This window comes from Amblyomma mixtum, chromosome 9, assembly GCF_055824585.1.
Source record: "Amblyomma mixtum isolate Tamu chromosome 9, ASM5582458v1, whole genome shotgun sequence".
NCBI lineage: Eukaryota > Metazoa > Arthropoda > Arachnida > Ixodida > Ixodidae > Amblyomma > Amblyomma mixtum.
In genome coordinates this window covers 31,571,940-31,581,393 of record NC_143020.1, presented here as the reverse complement: position 1 = coordinate 31,581,393, position 9,454 = coordinate 31,571,940, and positions in this window count along the sequence as shown.

The window sequence follows — 9,454 nt, the reverse complement described above, 5'->3', positions numbered from 1 at the left end:
GGTGTTCATGTCTTCACACCACAGTCAAACCGTAAAAAAGTCCAAGGTAAATTGTGAGGTGCATTTGCATATCATACAGCACATAATTTAGTATTTATTACTATTACACTAAGGTTGAATGGCAGTCGGTTTATTATGTGGACAAAAAAGGCACACTTTTTTAGCTTCCAGGTATAGTCAAATGCTCATATCAGCCAGGACAATAAAAAATTTGTATCTGGTGTGACTATGAAAACATAAAGGCATGACAGCAGGTTGAACTAAAGCTTGAAAGAAATTAAAACACGTTTATTCACAAAATTCAGCATAGAACTCCTTCGTTTCAGAGTTGCAGTAGTGCCTTCGCGAAATGGGCATTTGGGAAAGTGCCCCTGAAAGCATCACAAAAGAACACCATCAATTCATTCCCCTGAATTGTAGCAATGTGGGGCCTGTCATACAGCCAGGCAGCTTCCACAGTGCTTACCAGTGCCTTTCACAGTGATCAAGGCAATGAAATTACTGGAATCGGAATGGTGATAAGGAGGTGGGCTTTTGTGCAGACACAATACTTGACGGGCAGGTGGGAAAGTACTGAAGTGTTGCCAGCTGCATTAAGCACAACAGCAAATGCCAGCTCAGTTGATAACAAATTTTGCAAGGGCATTTGAAGACAACTTCACACAGCACTGTGCATTTGCTCATCGATGCAATGCCAGAAACCATAAGGAACAGCAAGACAGAAACAGGCATGGCTGAGTTGGCAACAGTGAAAACTACACGGCAAAACAGCCGAAAACATCCTAAGCTCCCCCTGTGCTATAGATTATGCCTGTAAGAGCTTAATTTTCTGACTGACATGAGAGCTGCACATTGTTAAGAGATGCAGAAGAGAATGTGAACTATCAAGTTTAAATGGCCGAGGATTATTTCGTGCACTGACCAAACACCACCAATTGCATAGCTGCTAAAAGGAGCATTTTGCTACTGTAGTTTACTTGTTTTAACATCCGCTAGGTGAGATGCCCCAGACAACTTTTTCATCAACAGCCAAACAAGGTCTCAAGATCAGCACATGTAGGTAAAAAAAACAAGCAAAACACATTTTACATATCATTATATAAAGGGTCCTGGAAAACAATGCCCTTCCAAAGTTACATGCACTGAAAAAATTCCCCGCTGTACATTACCACTGAAGGCTATGGAAAGGTGCAAAGGAAGTGCAAATACACTGTAGACAACATCTTCAGCATGAGTTGCTGTTTTTCACGACAATGCCTACTTCGAAGCATGAAGGACAAGAATAAAAAAACTCGTGCTCAGCAGCAGAGCAGCAAATAATGCACAAGACAATACACCGCAACTTGACATTACTTAATAAGCCACAATATTATATAAAAAAGGGCTCATATCACAGGATACAATGTCAGTCAGGTTATCCAGCTGAAGTAAACAAAGAATAAAAATAAATGGGTGCAGTTTTCACTGGATATAAACGAATGCATGAGAACTGCTTCAAAGAACTGTTCATGAACTCGGAACAGATTGAAAACACAGAGATAACAGTCCCTGATAAGTGTGTTCATTTAACAGAAATGAACACTTACGAAAAAGCTGGCTCATTCGGGTTGCTAAGTCATATATATATATAGATATATCTTGTAGAAAAATCATCTGCTAAACTGCATATACTGTGGGGCAAAGGCTTCTCCGAATACTAAGTTCCGAACCTCATGTGAAACACGGCACTGCAGGAGCATTCATGCTTTGGTTGGTCTGTCCAGCGGGCTCAATATTTAAGGCTACGTGTTCCCTTGATGGAGACAGTTGGCAAGTACGTATGTGAATTTTGTACTAAGCTGCCATTGAAGCATGTATGCGTTGACGTGTTGGCAAATGCAAAGAAAAACATGCCTATCGAAACATTTTCTTGCTGAACATGCACAAGACAGTGCACTGGATGCCACTGCCATGTGACAGTGAACATGCACAACAAACAAGACAGTGTGTTAATGATAATGCAACACGCTGCAACCTCAAACAACACTAACTAGGTACCTTGCAATGTGCTGCCAAGTTTCATGACATTTTGAATTTTGTAAAACGCAATAGCAAGTTGGCCACAATCATAAATGGAGATCAGTGAAAAAGTGGATGAGTGAAACTGCTATGAGGAAGATGTGCAACAGACTGGGCAAAGGGTATTTTGTCTTTGTCGAAAAGATCAGCATCATCATTTTTGCATTTTTCACAAAGCTGTATTTGTGTCTCACATGCTGTATACATATCGTAAAACTGTGCACAGAATGACATCGCTTTGAACCAGTTTTGACCACTGGTTTTGTAGAAAAAGAGAGGAACAGAGCTGTAGCAATCACTTCATAAAAAGACCTCAAATATGGTAAATATCCATGCCGCAGTCTTTTGGATGTATAAGACGACTTGCATGTACACTGAAACTTGCTTCAAGAAGTATTATGATGCAGTTCACCGATGGAAAAAGCTCAAAAGCTGAAGAAGTTTAAATTTTTGTTTCCCTGCAAAAGTGGGCCGTGTCGAACTGTACGCCCGTGCTTGTAAAAACATAACACCAAGGAGGCCTAAAAGTTAAAAATATGCTGAATGGTTTTTTTCATAGCTCGGTAGTATCCAGCATGCAAAAATATGGTGCACAGGGGCGGCATTTTCCCATTTGACAGCATTTGAAGCAAGTGGGATACAAGTGTCTTACTTAAGAATATTTTCATGCTGTTCCCTCATGGTACTGAAAATGACTAATCACTTTCATGAAGATTAGGCATCTGCACTAAGAATGTGCTCTCTTGTTCCACAAGCACACAAGATGAAACAACGCTTTCTTCGCAAAGCATGCAGAGAGCGATGCCAAATGGAGGGTGCTCGATTCTGAACAAAAAGGGCAGCTCAAACACTTCAGTAATCAATTCTTGACACAACAGCAAGATTTTACTGTCAGCAGCAAACACCTTGAGAATTTTAACAAGTTTGCCGTTACTTGCTTCCAGGTAGCATGAACATCTTCTTTCTGCTTGTTGATAATGGGCGCTGTGTACAGTGAACCCCTTGACACCAGCTCTAAGGTACTCACTTATGCATGCCTCGGAACCAATGTTTTGCCTCAACAGTATTTGGATGGGTTCTTCATAGACATAAGGAGGCAAAGCTGCACCTAAGACACTAGATTTGTGCTGTTTAGAAATTTTACCTGAAATTAGCTCCTGCTGCTTTTTCAAAAATGGAGGAAGAGGTATCAGTCGTTTCAAAGAATTTAGAACTCCATTCATCATGAATCTTTCTGATATTTGCCGAGGAACCCCTTTCGCAGCAGACACAAGCTTCAAGATGTCCCCGTTGCCCCCTTCAAATGGGAAGGTTGGCGTGGCCCACAGTGGACCTGTCATCCTAACAGATTTCGCCAGATGTAGAAGTTGATGAACATTGAATGTTTGCGCACTTTCATCATAAAATATTTTCACTTCCTCCACAAACTGTTTCTGCAACCTTTCTGCAATAAAAGTGTGACTGCGTTCAACACTTCCTCTCAGCAGCATAAAAATGCCTTCTACCAGCAATGAAAAATGCCTAATATATCTGTCTGGCAGAATGTTTTGAAGGCATGGCACACTGTAGTATAGCAACCAATACTTCCATTCTGTGGCTTTCCAGAATGCCCTCTCTGAAATTGGCCTTGGCGGTCTCGAGAAGCTTATTGGTGGCCGTGCTTTCAATATACGCTGATTTAGCTCGGCAATTCTATTTCCTACATACCAAGGCTTCCCAGTTGCAGACAGCCAAAGCTCTGTCATTTGTGCAGTCACACCCACCAGGACACAATGCATATAATCGGGAGGGAAGCCCCAGACCAAGTCCAATGTTCCTAGCTTCGTAACTGGAGATGGCCCCTTCACTCCATCGACAGAGCACTTTCTTGTAACTGCAAGGGACATGGCTGACAGCAGAGTGTCGTGGGACCTTTCAACCATGGCACCGCCTTCAAACGTGTACTTTACTGTGCCTACAACAAAAACACAACAAATCATTAAAATCAAAATTTACTTCATGCCGCACAGATCAAAGCAGTAGTAAAGAACAAATGAAAATAATTAAAAACATGAATATAACACCGGCAAAGTGTAAAACATCCAACTAGCCAAGTAGGCTGTTATTCCTTACTTTTACCGCTGGCAACCAATCTGCCATGTAAAACATATGCTGTATATCTGTGTCCTTCATAAGACTGAATGAAAGCAGGAGTCTCACCGTCAACTAAAGTTCCCTTGTTAAGACAGCAAGTGCAGCCGTAGTACCCGTTGTACTGCTTTGCATTGAGCAAAGCAGCTCTGGCCGGTGAGTCCACACAGCAGCACACAATTCTGACTGCAGACTCCACAACTTGATCAGCAAAGGTCCACATCAGGCTGCCAACCTCTTGGAACTTGTCCACAAAGGTTTTCATGAAGAGATGTGCAGGTGGATGCTCCTTGCCGAACCAAACTGCTCCAACCAGAATATTCTTCCATCGCAGAGGAACGGGAAGCTCATTGAGGGCAACTTGTATTGGCCGCACAGAACCTTTGCTTGACCTAAATACCGGTGCACCATCAGTATTCATCGTCAAAGTTAGGTCACTCCATTTCATTTCATGGTCGCTGCGAACTTTCTTGTAGAGCAGGCCATCTGTGATATCGGTGAGAGCCTCTGGGCATGGTGAAGCAAGCTGAAGCAGGTTGCTTCGAACTATTTTGCCCATGCGTTTCAGGAGCTGTTGCAGTTGTCGCTTCAAGTTAAGAGTGATGAAAAAGCTCTCTTTTTCAAAACCTCTCCTAGGCTTGCAACTTCTGAACAAATTCGGCAACGCCAGTGGCTGGTACCATTGCCATCAATTAAGAACTGGCAAGTCGGGCAGAAGGCATGAATGCTCACCATTTTTGACTGCTGAAGCTTCCACAGTTTTCGAAAACCATATTTGGTTGAAGGAAAAACCTCTTCAGCAAAGAGGGCGTTCAGAAGCTTGAGCAAGCTGTCAACTTGTGTCCATGGTAGCTTAGCTGCCACAACAAATGATAATATCAGGAGCATGGCTTGCAGTCGTGTTGTGGACTGGCCAGGAAGAGTCGTCTTTGAGATGGCTGCGATGAAATCAGAAAGATCATCATCTGGGTCATCAGCTTCCTCATACACATCAGGGTCTCCCTGCTCAGCATTCTGGTTAAAAGAGGCAGCACTTCCTGCTTGTTCACAGAGCTGAGGTAGTGGCAGCAGACATTCTTCACTCTCAGTTTGTTCGTCTGTAACCTCAGCGTCCCCTCTTGGTATCTCATTTACTGCAGCTAACTGCAAAGAATAAACAAAAGAGGAATGTATTAGCTACATCAGACAGTGACGAAAGCCCGAGTGGCATGCTTTGAGAAATCTGGCCGATTAGTTGGCCAGCATCTTATCATGGCATGACGTGAGCCCAATTAATGCTGAATTGTTGCTCCATCCTCACACCGCTTGTTCTTTACCCAGATTGAGCATTTGAGACAATTCCAGCTGACGAAATGGGAATGGATGTGAGAGGGCAGCAGTTGTAATTGCGTCCACAGCACACAACTCTGCCATTCGCTGTGATAAGATGCTGATCAAGTGACCGGCTCCAGCTCTCACAGTGCTATAAAGTGAGCTTCCCACACCGACATGAGAAGATTTGTCTGAACCGGTGTTCTGCTGGACAAAGAGAGAGACCTGAGAGATCCGCTATGTTGAGGGCTCAGTGTTTTTACTTTTTGTCATTCTTACTGGTATGCACAGGAATTTTCCATAAAAATTACTACGGGCTTTAAAAAGTATCAGTGCAATCCGTGCTGCTCACAGATGATGTCAGAGCAGAATTGCATGCATACTTCTCGGCATTTGTTGCATACTTAACCAAGTGTTGTCAGTAATCAGAGCTTTATTTCCTCGGATGTCTTTTACGCCATCGCCTAGGATGGTGAGAAATGACAGGTGGTGGCTAATGTACGACACGTAAACTCATGTTTGCCACATCTACATATAGTATGCCGATGTAGTCGACACCTCGCACACATTTATAGTGTTCAGTTGGAGTTTTTTTTTTTATTTGATACCTCAAAGGCCCCTGGTATGGGGCATTACATGAGGGATGGGCATGACAGTTATACAATAATGGTCTTGATGGCGTTCTTAAAATGGATGGCGTTGATGTGATGCACGGCGTCCTGTGGTAGATCATTCCAGTCCCGGGATGACGTGACGAAAAAAGATCGAGAATGAGTGGTAGTTCTTGCGGTGGGGGCGTAGACGGCCTTATGGTGGTTAATACGGCTTGAGAGGCGATAAGCGGGTGATATGACTGATTCTTCTAAAGATGAATGATAAAACATATGAAAGAGGCACAATCGAGAAATTTTTCGTCGCGTTTCAAGGCTGGGTAAGTTAGCTTTAGTTTTTAAGGCAGACACACTAGTGTAGTACGAATAGTCAGAATAAATGAAACGGATAGCTCGATTTTGTATTTTTTCTAAGGTTAAAGAGAGGTTAGACTGGTGAGGATCCCATATTGCCGAAGCATATTCTAGTTTAGGACGGACAAAAGTTATGTACGCTAATGATTTGATGGATGGGGTGGCAAAACGTAGATTGCGCCGTATGAAACCAAGGGTACGATTAGCTTCGTTAGCGATGTTCGTGATATGAGATGACCATGTTAGGTTTTGCGTTACAGTAATACCCAGGTACTTACAGGAAGAGACGGACGATACTTCTGAACCGAAAAGAGTGTATTTAGAAGGGGTATGCATCTGCCGACGATGGAATGAGATTAAACATGTTTTGGAAATATTGAGAGACATTAACCAACGTTCGCACCAAGTTTGGATTCGGTTAAGATCTTGTTGAAGAATGCCAGCGTCAGTACTGTTAGTGATTGGGCGGTAAATTACACAATCGTCAGCAAATAAACGGATGGTAGAGGAAATACTGGAAGGAAGATCGTTAATATATATGAGGAAAAGCAAAGGTCCTAGGACTGTACCTTGGGGAACACCTGAAATGACCGAGTTACGTGGAGAAGAATGATTGTTAGCATAGACAAATTGCTCTCTGTTAGTCAAAAAGTTAGAAAGCCATTCTAATACTAACGAATTAAGATTTAGACACGATAACTTTAGTAGCAGTCTTTTATGCGGTACTTTATCGAAAGCTTTTTCGAAATCAAGGAAGAGAGTGTCAGTAGGAACGTTTAAATCAAGGTTGGAGCTTAGGTTATTAATAAAGAGAGCCAATTGGGAGTCACATGAGCGTCCTCTCAAAAAGCCATGCTGGTTAGTATGAAAGAATTTTACGGAGACAAGGAATTTGACTATGTGCGAATAAATAATATGTTCCATTAGTTTCGAACAGACGCTTGTGAGAGAAATGGGGCGGTAATTTTTGCATGAAACAGGTGAGCCCTTTTTGGGGACTGGAATGATCTTACCAACTTTCCAATCTTGTGGAAGGACACCTGTTGATATGGACTGCTGAAAGAGGTGGCACAATATTACACTTACAGTGTTTTTAGTATTTTTTAGGATTTTAGAATTTATGCCGTCAACACCAGATGAAGAAGTAAGTTTCAATGATTCAATAAGTTTCATGATTCCATTAGCATCAATTGTAATCTGTGGCATAGCTGGGTGGCCGAGAGCTGCGAAATCCGGTAAGTCACCGTCAGGTTCTTTAGTAAAAACTGAAGAAAAAAATTTATTAAGAGCGTGGCTAGATTCGTGTTCCGGGATAAGATTGTTGTCGTCGTCATGTAATGTTAGAGGCTTCGAATGTGATGGGTTTCCAGAACTTGCGGGGGTTAGTGTGCAACATGGAAGGTAGAACAGACGAGAAAAATGTACGTTTAGTTTTGCCTGTTAAAGATGAGTATGTTTTTTCTGCAGAATAATATCTTTCCCATGCAGATGCGGTGTCAAAGCGTTTTGCGGATCGAAAAAGCCTTTTCTTTTTGTTTCTGAGGCGTTTCAGCTCTTTGTTGAACCATGGTGACGATGGTTTTTCGGTGATGGTGATAGTAGGGACATGTTTATCTATAAGTTGATGCATTTTGTTTCTGAAAAGGGACCAGTTATCTTCGATTGATCGTGCTGAAAAATCTCGGAGAAACCACATGCAGAAATCAGCTAGTTCAGAATTAATGGCTGCATAGTTACCTTTGTCGTATAGAGTTAATGTTTTTTGTATTTTTTTTTGTGTGTGACAACTGGCAGGAGTACGTGGATTGAATTACGGAATGATCACTGAGTCCTGGTAAATGAAGAAGCGGCGGGATGTTATCAGGGTGAGAAGTTAATACGAGGTCGAGTATGTTGGAGGAATGATTGCTTTGTCTTGTCGTGTTTGACTGCATTTATGTTGATGAACTCTTCTATACGCAGCATTTTTCATTGGCGCCTGTGCTCAAGTCCCCAAATGATGGCGGCTACATCCAATTTGGCTGCTATTTGGCTGTATTTCAGCCTGGCTATGTTACAAAAGGCCCTCACAACGCAATATTTCGGTCCACATTTCACCTCACCAGTCTTCTTCTGCTTTTGTTTCTTGTTCCTCTTAATTCGATGCTGCGGAGTGCTTTTTTTCCTGATCATTGTACACCCGCGCTGCCTTGCTCTTCTGCCACAATCTTTGATGCGACAAACTTTGTTGCCATGGTTTCATTCATCACATTCATCATTTCCGTTTCCTAGCCCTGTTTCTCATTTCTGCATGCTGCGTTCTGCTATCAGCCGTCTGCATCCATCACAGACAATATTTTGGACGTTGATAGGCCATGTAAGAAATGTAAGCTCCGCCTTTTCAGGAACTCTCTTTAGATGCTTACCGCGCAGGCAAGAGCATGACCACTGCCTGCGGTGGGTGTAAGGACCCTAGGTTCTCTCGATTCTGCAAAAAAAAAAAATCTGACTTTGGCTTTCTCCCCCCCCCCCTTTCACAAAGAAAAAAAGTGTGTGTGTGGGGGGGGGGGGGGAGGGGGCAAGTTGAAATACAGAATAAACGAATAGGTCCAAGTTATTCAAAAGGCAACGCTTCAAAGGAGCGCGGCACAGTCTAGCGAAGCAAATCTCCATTACGGTAATGCACGCACATCGCACAGCAGCAGCCGCGCCGTCATGATCCGTGCCGCCGGTGCTCGGCGTTTCGAGCTGTCCAGCTCCAGCACCCGTTTGCCCTTCTTTGCTGTCCCTACTTCGCTCAACTTCTGCAGTGCCTTTTATTTCGCAGCGACCCGTACCTCTTTTCCGCATCCACACCCACAAATATGCACTTGCTCGCCCCGCGTTTTGCTTCAAAAATTTACTGAAAAGCGGGCTTCTCATCACGGCTCGCGAGCCTAATGGCAAAGGTCGCTTTTGCAACATTGCACAGCTCGGAAAAAAAAAAAAAAACACTTGCGGATTCTTTATGA